The sequence below is a fragment of the Spea bombifrons genome, chromosome 1, assembly GCF_027358695.1.
Source record: "Spea bombifrons isolate aSpeBom1 chromosome 1, aSpeBom1.2.pri, whole genome shotgun sequence".
NCBI classification, from domain to species: Eukaryota; Metazoa; Chordata; class Amphibia; order Anura; family Pelobatidae; genus Spea; species Spea bombifrons.
Window position 1 is genome coordinate 15,324,349 of NC_071087.1, and position 17,548 is coordinate 15,341,896.

The following is a 17,548-nucleotide window of genomic DNA, read 5'->3' on the forward strand; positions in this document are numbered from 1 at the left end:
GGCCCATCTAGTCTTCTCAATTTTTGAATACTTTCCTTAGTTCCTGACCTTATCTTATATGTAAGACAGCCTTATGCCTCTCATGCATGCGTCCTAATATTGGCTTTATTTCTTTATAGTGCTCTAATTTAAGACAATGTCCTCATGTTGTGGTTTTAGTTGCTATATACACCTCTCCTTTATCATGTTGATTCCTTTTATGTATTTAAATATTTCTGTCAAATCCCCCGTCTCATCTTTCTTCCAAGCTATACATTTTAAGATCCTTTAACCTTTCCTGGGAAGTTTTATCCTGTAATCTATGAACCAATTCAGTAGCCCTTCTCTGAACTCTCTCCAAAGTATCTATATCCTTCCGGAGACAATACTGTACACAATACTCCAAGTGAGGTCTCACCAGTGATCTGTACAACGGCATGAGCCCTTCCCTCTTTCTACTGCTCAGGGCCGGCCCAAGACTTAATGCCGCCTGGGGCGAAGTTTAAAATGCCGTTTTAAAATGCCATTTTAAACTTCGCCGACGCCATTATTTACCCCCCCCCGGTACTTACCTTTAAACAGTCCTGCGGCGAGTCTCCCTGCTCTGCCACGGTGCCAGTTTGTAATGCTGAGCGCCGGAAATTGACGTCACTTCCGGCGCTCAGCATTACAAGCCGGCACCGAGACCGAACAGGGAAACTCGCCTCAGAGGAGAGAGAGAGAGAGAGGGGCGCCGAGCAGGTAAGCAAAAACCACTCGGCGCCCCTCTCTCTCTCCTCCGCTTCAAAAAAAAAAAGCACTTGGGGCGGCAAAGTGCAGCACCTTCAAAAGTGCCGCCTGGGGCAATTGTAGCCCATTGTAGGGCCGGCCCTGCTACTGCTAATACCTATTGCTATAAAACCAAGCATTCTTCTAGCATTTCCTGCTGCTCTATACTGACTGACTCTGACACTATAGCACACACACACACGCTTTACCGCAGGAAAGCATAGAGCGCCGGATTCACAATGGTGGCCCTGGCTAGTTTTTACTCCCTTGTCCTGCAAAACCCTAGGAGCTAGGACATGGTTTCTAGTCACCATAGCAACCTGGCACCCTGGTTTGTCGAGCCCTGGACTATCATTTACTAAACCATTTCAATATAAATGTTTCTATAGGAATGTACAGATCAATTTATTGTTATAATTAAACAACCAATCAAAAAGCAGGCCGCAGTAAATGAATCCCTTTTGTTCCACAAGAAGAAAAAGACATTTTAAACAAGTCAATGAGACGTGATAATTCTTAAGGAAATAGCTTTGACGAGCTGAATACTTGGCACTGATAACATCGGTGACCAGACAACAGACCCGTAGCTCTGCAAAGACATCTATTATTCTATCTGGCATGTAATGGCCTCAGTGCTGACACCTATAATACTTTTTTTCAATAAGTTTTTAAGTGATTTCTGGAACAAAACTGAAATTACTAAGAGGTCTTGCTTCCTGGTTCTCACACTGAAATTAAACAGAGGCATCCTTGTCACCGCCAATCTGTGTCACAGCGAAAGCTAAAACTTTGCGGCTTTTTAAAGTGACTTGTGAAAGGAAGGAAATGAAATCTCTATTTAGAACCAACCATTCTCAGGGGCATGATTAAAATCTCCAGTAAGTAATACTTTACCTTGTCATTATCTTTTGGAACTATAGCTCTGGGTTATCACTATGGCTGGTTGCATGATTTATCTTTTAGATTTTCTCAGAGTTTTTTAAAAAATAAAAACCGTTACCATTTTCTCATAATTAAATTCATTTATTATAACTACATATATCAGATTTTTGTGCTTGCATAATAATTTTTACTTTCACAATTTACATAAAAAAAGCTACAAGTAATAACATAAGCTATCTAGGCTGGTATTATCTAATCAATTTCTTTCTTCTCACCCATCCCTGCAGAGGCTGCCTGAACCAATCAACAACAACCAGCAACTTTACAATAAACTTAACACATATCTTGACGCATATATATGTGTGTGTCTTTACTTCAAGATCTACAAGGTATGTTACAAATGTTTACTTTGTGTACATAATAGTAAAATATTTGGGGTGAATGACAGATTCACTTTAAGTATATGTCCATGGAAAAGTCTGTTTGTATTGTTTATGGTTCTGCTTCAGTTATGAATACAAGAATAGGCAAAAAAAGATTTCTAAACACATTTAGGAATTTGCTGTTGTATAATGGAAAGAGAACCAGATGCTACATACGGTCCAACATAAAAGAAATATATAAAATAAATTAAAAAAAATAGGATTTTAAGGACTTCACCTGTGGCTATAATAATAATTATTACCAAAATATATATATATAACTGGTGGCTGATTTAGTATTAGAATAATAAAATAATGGTATTTTATTCGAACTTGATTTTGATGTGTTGGGCAGTAGAATAGTATTTTGTGTCATTTTGGATGTGCGTCTGAGTTAAGTTAGCTGAAAATGTCCGATGTGTTTTGCCAGTTAAAGGCTTCCTGCGAGGTAAGAAATAATTAGACTCTTCCTTTAGACTAGCCCTCTTTCTTCTTTTTTTTTGGGAAGGGGATACAGGTTTTATTATCTTCCTGGAACTTGCTGGAGTTTACAAGCCAACTCTACAGGTAATCTAACACCTTCGAAGTTACTATTTACAAAATGATATTTACAAAACATCATACACAGCAGTCCAATAATGATTCCACTGTTTTGACAAAACACGGCAATATTTTTATTATTTTTAGACTAAAGTGTTTACAGGAAACACTGTATACGGCAACCTTTTTATCAAGTAACACTTAAGTATATAACAATCTGTTCATTAAAGCAATACAAGTATTTACAATTATCACACACACAATCTGTTTGTTTATTAAAACATAGTAATTAACCATATGCTATCTTGCTATCAGTGTTATCCCTAGCTATGTCGGGTTAATATAACAATTTACATTTTCAGAGGACCAGAGAAGGAATCGAGCGAGTGTGGAACATGGTGTTGCAGAGTTAGACCCTTATCATGGAAGCACCCTACATTTCAACAACAATATTCATTACTGTCCAGGGGTTAAGGCCCTACGTTCATGGAGGCAATGAGTCTTTCTTACCCTACCAGTACGCACAGTACCAAGGAGTAACCCAGTGGTCAGAACATGCAAACTTGGCGTCCCATGCAAGCAATGGACAGTATGCAGAAAACACAGGAGATTCATTGTTTACATGGACTAGCGTGGGCCTATAACATTTTATAGCAATCTAACAAATGAACCTTTGATGATAAAAATGATCAAAATCATACAAACACTATTAAATTCAGTGTATGAGAAAAAAACCTGAAAAAGCCTTAATCTCCAACGCATCTCGGATTTGATTGCTTTGTAGAATTTGTTCATCTGTGTGTAAAATTTCAAGTGTTTTCTTTGCATAGGAGATGGTTATACCGCCATTACAGGCAAAACGGGGTTGATATGGGTAGAATGCTGTCTCCAAGCTGTACTGTGGGAATGGATTAGCCAAGTCAAAGATTTTGAGGTTGCCCCTGAGGTCCACAACCTGTTCACAGTTTTCCCATATAATCAGTATTACAATATTCTTTCTGAAGATCACCAGGGATAGTTAGTCTGGCTACAGGAGCACTAGCAGCGTCAACCAAGCATTTTATGTTTTATTATTTATTGACTTATAATGGCATCATGTTTGGTGGTACTGCACAATTAGTTAAAGGATAGAAGTTGTGCATAACATAACAACTTGACCTACAGAAACAAACAAGCAAAATTGCTGAATTATGAGATGGACCAGCCACATAGCATATCTCTAACATTGATTAAGTATAGACTGTCAGCAGGGGTGAGGGTAGGAAAGATGTGGCAGGGGTAGATGGATGGAGAACAGTTGTCATTGGACTGGGTGAGACCACCTACTTCTAGTAACAAGTGCCAAGACGTGAAGATGCTGTTTGTTTGTTACAATGTGGCACTGTCCCACATTGGCCTTGCTTTCCCGAGACTTTCTACGAAAGTGAAACTGTACACAAATCTAGTCACTAATCTTTTTCCAATTAATTATAGCAAATATAAATCTATTTCTTTCTACCAATGAAGAAACTGGAAGCCTTAAATGAGTTCCAGACACTAACAAATTGTGATTGGACCATGGGTTTTAAAAGATTAGATGTCAAGCAATTTGGGCAAATTGTTAGATAAATTAAATACCTAATTACTTCATTACGAATGAAAATTGAATTTCTCTCTTAGTTAACTGACCTCCACAAAAGATTAAAACGCTGAAACAATTGGACATTTGTACTCGTATTGATCAGTTGATCAACTTTTTGGGTTCAAGAGAAATACCTGATTTTTCTTCCTTTCTCATTGCCCTTCTTTTTCAAATGTGTTCATTCATTTTGGTGTAAGTTCATTCACCGTTTCCAGCAGATGGCACCATTTGCCTTGTTTTCTTTCCAATTAGATCTGCATAATAGATAACATTTCCAATTAAATATACATTTTGATTGTAGTGATTGGCAAAATGGTGGATGCCTTATTTCAGTGCATCAAACCATGCTATTTAATAAATTGTTATACCGTTTCTTGTAAGTCTTTCATCTTCCACCCAAATGAACTATCCAAGACACTTAGTTTCCATCACATTCATACATTTTATGATGTGCCAATATTTGAAAAAAATATTTACACAAGCTCAGCTGTATATTACTTGATTATTTTACAAGATTTACTGAAACAGCTATTTTCTGGGGAAAAAAAAGTTGCTCGAAAAATGTGATTTTCCCAAAAGGTAATAAAGATTATGAATAGCTGTAATGGTATGTGCATGGAATGCTTGGTTTATTATCTATACATAAATACATAATTGTGTGGAAACATTATTTATACTACAATTAAGCCAATCTTCTCTCTGTTTTCACTTCTACCCGGTGATATCTAGGCAAAGGAATGTACACCTTGAGACCAAAATTGGGAGTTTTTCACCCTCCAACCATAAGGTTGAGCCCTTGGCTTCGAGCAGCCATACTTGATGATCCACCTGGCCCCTCAGATTGTCCCATAACCAAGACATAGTAGAATGAAGTTAGACAAGCCGGGTTCAGGAACAGGGAGAAACAGAATGTCGGGAATCAGGCTAAAAGTTAATACAGGCATGAATCAGGCAAAATAAGGAACTAGCCAAGGTCAGGATTGGAGAAGTCAGGAATGTCGATATACCACACCAGGTCACAAGAAGAGATCAAAATAATGGGAAACACTGCCTATAGCAGTCAGACCACACAGGGGCATAAGGGGGTAACTTGCATTAAATAGGACTGTGGATAAGAGTCATCTGAGATAATGGCAGATTACTAGCAGGGGAGCAGTCCATGTAGCTAGAGTCCAGCAAGAAGTACAACCACAGAAATACTAGATAACAAGAACCTGTGGCGAGTCTGCAAGATTGACCTACTAACAAAATGTTATGAGAAAAGTATAGTTAAAATGATACCATTTATTGGCTAACTGAGAGTTTAATTGCGAACTTTCGAGACCAAGTTGTTAGGTCCCTTCTTCAGGCATTAATGACGCTAACACAGACTTTTCTAAATATAAAAGCACAATTCACACAAAGACTTTAGTTAAACACAGAGGTATTGGGGAATGTTAGTTAGCTTTACTCTAGGCAACCTCCCTCCAAAGCTGTCTATATTTTAGTTGCCACTAGGAGAAATGCATAGTCAGGAACAGGGTCCTTACAACTACATGCTGCTTCCATTTTTTCTCTTGCTTTTACAAAAAACCTTTTGAAAACCTTAGAGATTAGTTAGGCTAAACCCTAAGGTAAGCGCCACTATTCATGGTTCCATATTCCCTTCCTATCTTTTTGTATCTGCAGTCTACAGAAGCCTCATAAGCAGTTTAGTTCCATTATGATCCATTATATTTTGTGACAAAAAGTTCTGGAGCCTCTACCAAACCACGAAAGCATTAAAGACATGGAGATGTTTTTGGTTATGCACAGGTTCTAGCACAGTTATTAAAAGCTATTAAGTTGTCTTGTGTAGTTACACCTTTCTACACAATTAGCATCCAATATTCATTCAACATATCATGTAAATTTAATGTAAAACTAACGAAGTAGGTTGTTTTATAATAGATTTTTTTTTGCCTGTGATTTGTTTAATAATAGAAACGGATATGAGGTTTCGAATTTCGAATTTGTATTATAGTTCTCGTATTGGTGTTATGGACAGTATTAGTTTTGCATAGATGCACCTCATCATTTCTTGAATAATTACTCAGTTTCTTTTCTTGAGCTCATTTCTTGAGCTCTCCTGCCTTCCTTTCACTCCTTAAGTTTCTAGGACTTTTTGTACAGAGTCTATACTAGATAACACTTTTTACATATGTTCTGCTGCAATTATAAATCTAACTAAAACGTATTGTCTCGTATAATGCTGCAGGTATGCATGAAATGGCTTTGATGCTGTTACCTGCTGTAGAGATATTGGTTACAAAGTTATCTATGTGCAGGCAGGCACATGAACCTTGTTATTGAGTAAGCCAGGTTTAAAATCTGCAACCCTTTGCTAGATCTTGATATACTGATCTGGCTCTATTGAGGTTTTGTTGGGCTGAATGTAGTTCCAAATATAAATCACTAGTAGTTCAATGAAAAATGCATAGAACCATACTGCTCCAAGAGTTGACAGATACAGGTAACATAAATACCATGCACACTAAAGATTAAATATCAAAAATCTAATATTTGTTCAGTTTGCCAACTGATGAAGGCCCAGTGTGGCCCAAACATTGGCATACTCAATCAAGGTTAGATGTTTCCTATTTAATCTTGAGTGTGCATGGTATTTATGTTACCTATATCTACATTTTTAGAACCTTGGGAGGTGCCTTTTGCACCTCAATTGTAATTTGTTTTTCCTCCTGTCATATGGGACAACATTTTTTTATATATGCCCATAAAGCTATAACCATAGACTCTAAGTAATTGATTAATAATCCTCCTCTACATTGCAATGGAAAGAAAATATGGTTCATACTCCCCACATCATGCTTTACATGTGCTATTCACCCCACATTACATGTATACATGCCCTAGGACACTTTGCTCATGAGGTCACCCTGTTATTGGGCCGGAATGCCTGGTGGAATAGCGGGAGCTATTAAAGTCATATATATATATATATATATATATATATATATATATATATATATATATATATATATATATGTATTATATTTTATCCAGGATACTGAATACCTATGCATTCTTGCTGAAATTGAGTTCACTGCCTTAGCGTTACAATTTCATGCAATAAAATCTAGCCGTTAATATTTGTTCCCTTCACAAAAAAGATAAATGTAATTGGGATTTGAAGGCGTTGTTAGGATATTTGCAGTAATATTTCTTGTCCTGAAAAATGTATTTCTCTTTTGTTAACACAAGTTAATATGACATAGAGACAGGTACAAAATGTGAGAGAAGAGACTTTTATTAAAAGTGCAAATCATCTGTGATGATTGGGAACCCAGCATGTTTTCCTTACAGATACAAAGGCACAGACGATCCTTTACTATCTGTTTTTTGTATCCCCTAGTTGTGAAATAATATATACTCTGGACTATAAATGTCTAAAACCAAAAACCTTTTATATTCTTTTTATAATCCTGCATTTCAAAATAACTAAAGAATAGTTTTATGTGGAAACGAGTTACAGCAAATAAATCATCTTTAAAAGGATAGTAAATTGTTCCCAAATCAAGCCAATGCATATATCTTTAAGATGCATATCTTAAATACTTTTTTGAAATGTATTAAATAATACAGTCAACAATCAAGTTTTTATGGGGACAAATTCAGCTTGAGATGTGCATTTATTGCAAAGTTAATTAAACAGGGAAATGGTCACATACATTTCATGTGAAATTCTACAATGATAATTGTAAAGTCATGCATTTGGGAATTAAAATGCACATGCAACAATAAAGATTTGAGGGCACTTAATGACTCCCAGAGCCGGCCTTAAGTGTTCTAGCGCCCTGTGCGGACTACTTCTCTGGCGCCCCCCCATCCCAAAAAAAAGAAAGGAAAAAAATCTCCCCCTCTGCCCCTTCTCACTATCTACCACCTCTGCCCCTTCTCACTATCTGCCCTCCCCTGCCTCTTCTCACTATCTACCCCCCCTGCCCCTTATCACTATCTACCCCCTATCCTTCCTTACCTTGTTGCCGGAGTCCTGCGGTGGGAGCGGGAGGCGTCCGTCTTCCTGCTCTGCCGCGGTGCACGCTTCACTGCCGAGCAGTTCCTGAAAACTTCACGAGCAACCACTCGGCGCCCCTGCCTGGGACTTAAATGAAAACACTGGTTGTTTTTTTTTTTGTTTAACTTTATTTAACATCCTCCATGTTAAATAAAGTTGAAAAACTTTATTTAACATGGAGGATGTTAAATAAAGTTACAAAAAAAAACAACAATGTTTTAATTTAAGTCCCGGACGGCGCCCCTGTTGCCATGGCGCCCTGTGCGGCCGCACAGGTCGCACACCCCCAAGGCCGGCCCTGATGACTCCAAACTTAGTATTAGGTAAAAGTTGTCAAAGCAAACAAAACATTGGTATGAATTAAATAGGGGTGAATTCAACAATGGAGAATGTTATTATGCCTTTATATAATACATTCATTAGACTTCACGTAGAATATGCTGTTTAATATCTGAAATTATTTTATTAAAAAAAGGTATTCGGATTTAAAAAGAACTGCAATGTATGCTATTTCCCCATCCTAACCATTGTGCTTCCATTAAGATCAAGGAATAACTTCTAATTGATGTTGTTGCCACAAAAGAAGTTCATTATAGCTAATCACAGCTAATCATTTTTTTCTATATATATATATATATGAGTAAAGGAATTTGTGTCATTAAAATGTAATATCTTCACATTAAGTAATATTTTGACTGGCTATCTGCCTCTGCAAATTAAATTCAATAATTAATAATACATTAAATAATTATGAAAATATCGCGCTGTTTTCATTTAAATCATCAGCAGCGTATGTGCTAAATGGCTTCATAGCTAAGAATCATTTTAATAGAATAATGAGCATGAGAGTGACTTTAAACCTTTTGAGCCTTTCTGCAGGAAAAAGATTAATAATGTATCGTAGAATAAAACATCCTTTCAAACAGGTTTGATATATGAAATGTTTTGTTTACAGATATTGAATGTAATGTTGGATTACCCTTATCTATTTCATGTAATAAAATCAGTTTTATAATTTCTCCCTGGGAAAACCATGGTTCTGTATTGGTATATTCCACTCACTTTCAGGGATACAATGATGAACAAAAGATTTTATCCATGGAGAGAAATCTAGGGCAAAACAATTGATTTCTGTGTTATATGTATCACCTGCACTTATTTCCATTGCCATTTTTTCTTTCCTTCTTTCATTCCTTCTCTCTTTCCTCCTCTCTTTCCTTTCTTTATCTGCCTCTCTTTATTCATTCTCTCATTTTTCCTTTATTTCTTAACCATCTTTCTTCTTTCACTCCCTCTTACTTCTTTCTTCCCTCCCCAACTCACCTATAATCAATTACAGCTTGATACTCCATGTTATTAAGAAAAGGATAGAAAGAACACGGTGAGGAAAAACAAATAAATTATAAATATTCTGAGGTTTCCCGTTCGTTTTTGTTTGTTTCATTGGGGGTACAAAAAATTTATAAAAATCCAAATGCACACGTCTAATGCTGACGCTGTTGGGAGTTGTAGCCCAGAAAAGTGGGCGCTGCAGCAGTGCCCTGACCCCAGTAAAAGGTTAATGACATCCAAATTACAGTTGCTGAGAAGACATTCTGCGCCCTGCTGACCAAAGCCATCAATACACCCCAAATGAAGGTAGATAACATTATATAAATATATGCAGGGCCAATATAAAGAGCTCTTCAGTGACCTGTTCATTAACAGAAATGTACAAAGAACAAGAGGTTCATAGACGACAAAGGAAGGGATTCTTTACAGTGAGGGCAATAAAGGTATGGAATTCACTGCCAAGGGAGGTGGTGTTTATCCAATACATTAGATGCCTTCAAAAGGGGCCTGGATATTTTCTTAGAAAGGCATGACATACAGGGCTGTAAATAGAATTAATATTTTAGAGCTTCTTGATCCAAGGAGAAATCCGATTGCCTCTTGGAGTCAAGAAGGATTTTTTCCCCCTGATGGCAGAATTCGAAGTAGCTTAATTAGGGTTTTTTTTTTACTTCTTTTGGATCAAGAATAGGAAGGTTAGGAAGAAGGGTTGAACTTGATGGACTTAGGTCTTTTTTCAACCTTATGAACTATGTAACTATGTATGTAACTATTGAAATAAGTATTCACACCTTCTAGTGTGGTGTGATCTGGATACGATGTACATGGGGGGGAAAAGTATCCCTTGGAATATTATATTTCTGTTGTCACAATATAAAAGACTAGAGGCTATTCAATGAAAAGAAGGATGAAAACTAAACAAATCAACTTTTCTTTTTACTGCAGTTTTTTTTATTGCTAATAGCTGTTTTTATATGCTATTATTTTTCCCTGTATAGCATTCGCCAAATGTGGGAATCATATTGTAGCATGACATTTTCTGTTTCCTATGAGCCTTCTGTTTCTCGCAATGAACAAATATGTTGGAATCAATTTTTCTGAAAATGTAATTTGGGATGAAAATTGATGCTGCATTCTACAGGGGATTGCATAATCTTCTTGATACTGCAGATATTTAAGGAAATCCATTTATAAGACAGCCTTGCCTCATGGCAATAGAAAGGGCACCTCTGACAAGGAGGCTGAAAATTCTTATATCTATAAGAACCAAGGGAAATATCTGGTTTCAAGCAGAGGTAGCTGCCGTCATTTATGTTTAATGAATACTGATGAATATTATGCCACTTCTGACTGCATCTCTGATTATGCCGCAGAGTTAACCTTTTGAATAACATTTTTAGCTATGTGACTCTTAATAATTTAGTAATACCATTTTCCGTGCCTGCTTTTTTTTGTGTTCTAGAAGAGAAGATGTTTTCTAGAAAACATTCCCTCTTCTGGAAACAGATGGACGCTTGCCTTGAAATTCACTATGGAGATAATTAAATAGGCAAGGCAATGTTAAAGCTGTCACTGGAGATAATTAATGAATGGGCATAATGAAGGGCTAATTATTCATTTAATAAAGATTGTTTATAATTGCACATTGTTTCGGCACTTTTTAATCTCTGGGAATACTTCACTCTTAATTTATCTAGGTTGGGCTAGTTTGACATGAGTGTTCTGTGTCTGTTATTTCTCCAAAGAAGCCATTGTGGTAATATGATAATTTACGTCAGTTTCATGTAATTGGCTAAGGAAATGCACTAAGGTGGAAATAACTTCTTATATTTATGTTTTCGAGACCTTCCAGTTGGGTGACCAGATATTTCAATGAATTTGATAAGACTATACATATTTGAGCACTTTGAGCCCTCTATTAATCAAAATACAGTGGCTAATTGGCATGTTTGTTACAGCAGATACCACGTTAAAGCAGTTAAAGCAAAAAAAGTCACATTAAACTTGATGAATGCTTTTTCTTCCTATTAAAGTATTCTACCTCTGGATTTAAATATCAGCCCTTTGAATTGCTTCATTAGATTAAACGGCCATAAAATGTACATCAATAACACCAGGAAGAATTTCTGGGAAAGAGTGGAATTCTGCCAACATAAAATTTAATTTAGAGGACATTCCACTATAAACTGGAATAACTGGCCACTATGTCTTCAGGCTCAATATATGACAGGTTTTTTTATATATATTCTTCTGTATGTTAAAACCAGGGTGTTAAACTTGTATAAGTCGAATGGGCTATGGGGTAGGGTCGCAAGACGGAAGCCTCCAGAAAAACATCCAAGCCTGGCTGAAGTTTGCAAAAACAAATGTCAAGTCCCCCAAAAGCACGTGGGAAAATGTGTTATGGTCTGATGAAACCAAGGTTGAACTTTTTGGCCATAATTCCAAAAGGTATGTTTGGCGCAAAAACAACACTGCACATCACCCAAAGAACACCATACCCACAGTGAAGCATGGTGGTGGCGGCAGCTTTGGGACTGTTTTTCTTCAGCTGGAACCGGGGCCTTAGTCAGAGTGGAGGGAATTATGAACAGTTCCAAATACCAGGCAATTTTGGCACAAAACCTTCACCTTTCAGCAGGACAACGACCTAAAGCACACATCCAAATCGACAAAAGCATGGCTTCACCAGAAGAAGATTTACGTTTTGAAATGGCCCAGCCAGAGCCCAGACCTGAATCCAATTGAACATCTGTGGGGTGATCTGAAGAGGGCTGTGCACAGGAGATGTCCTCGCAAACTGACAGATGTGGAGAACAAAGAAGAGTGGGCAAATCTTGCCACATAAAGATTTCAGCTTGTTTTGCAATTGAATTGTTCACGTTATAGGTTACATTAAAGGTGGAAAAACTTCTGACATGATGTAGCTTTGACACATTCTTTAAAATCACAAGAACCTGGCATTTTAACAGGGGTGTGTAGACTTTTTATATCCACTGTATATATATATACACTCACTGGCCACTTTATTAGGTACATCTTGCTAGTATCGGGTTGGACCCCCTTTTGCCTTCAGAACCGCCTTCATTCTTCGTGGCATACTTCCTACAAGGTGCTGGAAGCATTCCTCCTCTTTATTTTCATGTTCATTCAGTAATGTTATTTGCAATTTGCACGATTCTAAGAATGCTGAATGTGTATTGCCAGAAATCCCAACTGTGCAGGTATCACAATGAATTATCTCCCCTAGTTTCAAAGCTGTAGGAACTGTTACGTCGATTTTCTCATAAGCAACTCCTTACTTCACGCAGGCAAATATTAGCTTGTCCAACAGGGTAGCAACTTGGGAACTTCCCAGGGCTAACCGTCTGGAGATCTCCCTCTCCTGGTGATGTGGCCCTAATCAGGGCATGGTTAGCCAAGCCCTATTTAGACTTTGGAGGGACAGGGAGTAGGTGAGAGTAGGCTTAAACCTGGAGGGGCATTACCTGCCCTTCCCAGAAATGTAAGATACTACCCTGAAGACTCCATGTGAAATCTGGCAAGTTCTCAGGTATGATAATGGGTCATAAATGGGTTTATTCCCAAACCAGCTGTCCGTATCTTGGTAATAAACTAATGTGCACACCCAATACTCGTGAGCAATAGCTGGGCTCTGCCACATACATTTCTTCATTGATCCTTGAAAAATGTAGCTATTACTACCTCTAATCTGGAAGAACTTTACTTTCAGTACTATTGTTTTTATATTCTCGTTACATTGTTTATCTACCCCATTAGAACTTATTCACGCTTCACCATGCATGTCAACTCAATCAACTGGTAATATCAAGATTTCCCTGCTTTATTCAAGCATTGTCTGAGCATTTCAATAAAGTGTGATATAAAAAAAAAAAGTACGGTGCTTGCAACTCACTTTGCAGGACAACCGTTAATTAGTATGCCGTGTTCAAAGCCTTTCTTTAAAGTTCAATAAGAATCTGGTGTAAAATTTAATAGATTGCAGTGGGCTTTACTGATTGCTTTTTGTGAAATCGCAAAACTCTGAAAGCTGCAAAAATAGAGAAAAATATTAAGCGAGAGGCGTTAATAAACTCAATCTTCTCACATAATAGGAAATGCAGTAACACTTTTATTGTGTTTCATTGTAATTCCAGGAAAACCCAATTTCGACACCAGAAATTCTCAATTGTTGTACAGAAACCAATTATTTTTACGTGTATACTGTGTGAGGTTCCTGGGGCAAAGCTTGAATTGAACCATTTGTTATTCACTAAAACAATCTTTAGATGTTCAGCTGACACAAAACTAGGACCTTTGGAGACGTCTAAAGGGATAAACATAAACTAGAACTGATGATGTACACGCATGGGTTTATTTTTCAAGAAATCAACTTAATAACTCTGTAAAGAGATTCTTCCAATTCCAGAGATTTCTGATTATACACTCACTGGCCACTTTATTACAGGTACACCTGTTCAATTGCTTGTTAACACAAATAGCTAATCAGCCATTCACATGACAGCAACTCAATTCACTTAGCCATGTAGATGTGGTCAAGACAACTTGCTGAAGTTCAAACTGAACATCAAAATGGGGAAGAATTTTATTGACTTTGAACGTGGCATGGTTGTTGGTGCCAGGCAGGCTGGTTTGAGTATTTCAGAAACTGCTGATCTACTGGGCAGAGACAATATCCAGTGAGGGCAGTTGTGTGGAAAATGCCTTGTTGATGTCAGAGGTCAGAGGAGGATGGGCAGACTGGTTCGAGATAACAGAAAGGCAACAACCATGACTCAAATAACCAATTGTTACAACCAAGGTATGCAGAATATCATCTCTGAATGCACAACACGTTGAACCCTGAAGAAACAGAAGACCACACTTGGTGCGACTCCTGTAAGCTAAGGACAGGAAACTGAGGCTACAATTCGCACAGAATCACCAAAATTGGACAATGAAAGACTTGAAGAAAGTTGTCTGTTCTGATGAGTCTCTATTCCAGCTATGACATTCAGATGGCAGGGTCAAACTTTGGCGTAAACAACATGAAAGCATCCTGCCTTGTATCAACGGTTCAGGCTGGTCGTGGTGGTGTAATGGTGTGGGGGATATTTTCATGGCACACTTTGGGCACCTTAGTACCAGTTGAGCATCATTTAAACGTGACAGCCTACCTGAGTATTGTTGCTGACCATGTCCATCCCTTTATGACCACAGTGTACCCATCTTCTAAGGGCTACTTCCAGCAGGATAATGCACCATGTCACAAAGCTCACATCATCTCAAACTGGTTTCTTGAACATGAAAATTTGTTCCCTGTACTCCAATGGCCTCCACAGTCACCAGATCTCAATCCAATAGAGCACCTTTGGGATGTGGTGGAACAAAAGATTTGCATCATGGATGTGCAGCTGACAAATTTGTAGCAACTGTGTGATGTCATCATGTCCATATATACTAAAATCTTTGAGGAATGTTTCCACCACCTTTTAGTGTCAGGGTCCATCCAGGCTGCGGAGCTGCATATCTGTTTTTCCCTGCCTTGCCTCAGTTCCCCTGTTTTGCTGTGGTCCACTCCTGGATTTCCGTATGCTGCCCTGAACCTCTGATTCCTTGAATCCAGTCTGCTCTTAGCTTCAGTTCTGTTTCCTTTATAAGGTGTGTCCTACCCGTTTGTTCTGTTTGTCTCAGTCTGCAGTCTAAAGGTATGTCCTTCTCGGTTCTGTGTTTGGATTCAATGTTTAGTTTATCAGTACTTTCGTATGCAGGGCTTAGCGTTAGGACCCACCGTCATTGGAGTACTTTGGCGTAGTGGTGGGCTAAGCATACAATGGCCATAAGATGTGACAGAATCTCCAATTGTTATCTTTTAGTCCTAGGCTAGTTCCTGTATTCATGTTTGTCTGTCTCGTATGTACCTTTGCCCTTCTTCCCTGAATCATCTGAGGATTCTGGTTCCTCTCTCCTCTCCCTTTGTCCCAGTTGAGATGTCCTATCCTTGCTTAAAGGAGAAGCGTCCGAGGATTCCGGCTCCTCACTCCTTCCCCTGTGTTCCTTGCCTTGTTCCCTGACCTTTGTTGTGCCCTGTATCATGTATGTCTTGTATGGTTATGTTCCTTGCTCGGTCTCCCTGTTCCTTGCTCTGTCCTCCTTGGTCCAATACCTCCTGAACTCCATCTATGGGCGCGCTGGGTCATTACAGTCGTCTGTATGGACCCAGTTCCCTGACACAGGGTCAGAAACCTGCACCTACATCAACCTGGGATTCCTCGCCGCGTGGGGCAGCTCACGTTCTACGCGCCCCTCATGGAACGACCACATGTCCACGTGGAAGGCCACATCCTCGGCCAGGATTCCGCCTTGCTTGAAAAGCATGCGCACACTTCTGGTTATGAGGGGACGTGGTCTCACACCCAGAGGTGTTACAACACAGGAGGAGGAGCTCACTGGGAATAGAGGTGGAGCGTTCTCACAGCACCTCTCTCTCTGAGATACAAGGGGGAGGAAACCAGGTGTGAGAGGGAGTGGTCTACACCTGCTACCACTATAAAAGACCTGCATTCCCTTCATTCAATTGCTGGTTAATTGAGCTACGTACCTTGTTGCTGTTACCTTTACCCTCTCTGCTAAAGCTTCACTTTGAGTGTATTCATGGTTTTGACCTTTTGGCTCTCGTCCTTGGACTCTCTGACTTGACCTTTGGATTGCCTCGACTACTCTTCTGCATTTGCCGTTTCCCATAATATACGTTTTTGAGGATCTCCTCTTGGACTCTCCCGTTCCTGCGCTACTGCGCGCGTCAACGGCATCACTCACGGGGGTGGGGCGACACCAAGCGGTGGATTTAAAAACTGACACTGAGCTTCACTCAGTACTCAGTTATTGTGCCTGACTGAGCTATTTAGTTATCGTTGCAGTTTGTGTTTGATTCCTGTTTCTGACCTGTGGCTTGTTTATCGCGGTTCCTGACTTCTCCTATCTCGACCTATTGGCTTGTTTTACGGACTTCGCTGCTCTCTCCCCCCGAAATTCCGATCCGGTTATTTGACTTTGTCTTTTTTTCCTCCTGCCTGACATGTAATAAGTATGCCACGAAGAATGAAGGCGGTTCTGAAGGCAAAAGGGGGTCTAACCCGGTACCATCAAGGTGTACCTAATAAAGCGGCCAGTGAGTATATATCTTTAGAAATGACAAGCCACAGATCACTTTTTAATCACTTTAAATTTAGCCCATATTTTCAGCTGCATCCTGTTTAAATTGACATTTCTCGCTAGTGTAAAGGGTAACTCAACTGACCAGACACAAATTCAGTCACACGTACTCGCATGCTCACACTAGTTAAGCAAGTTGTATATTCACTTCACATTTTGCAGGCAAGGGCACGAAGCTCACAATAAACATACCCCTTACAATAATTTTAAACAAATACAACTGGGGTCCCAAAGACCACCAATTAATCAATGGGGAATGGTAATTACTTCCTCCTGCCCTGTGTGCCATTGGGTAATATAATAGCATTGGGGTGGTATTGAGCATCCCCATACCTCCCCTGTAGGGACGCACCCAGTCCGAGTCTTGTACTTATTTGTTACTAATTGGGTACCTTGGGATCAGTACTGGGACCTGTACTTTTTAATATTTTTATTAGTGATATTACAGAAGATCCTAATGTTAAAGTATGTCTTTTTACAGATGATACAAAGGTCTGCAACAGGATAGATCTTTCAGGTGGAACAAGTCAAATGGCAAATGACTTAAGTAAATTGGAAGAATGGTTGAAAGTTTAGCAGCTGCAGTTTAATGTTGACAAATGTAAAAATCCCAAAACAGCATAGTCTGCCTTGGGATTTTTATGAAAAAAGAGGGATTTAGGAGTGATTATTTTTGAAGGGTAAGCAGATAATGCAATAACGCATCGGAAAATAAATGCAAACCGCTAGTACAAA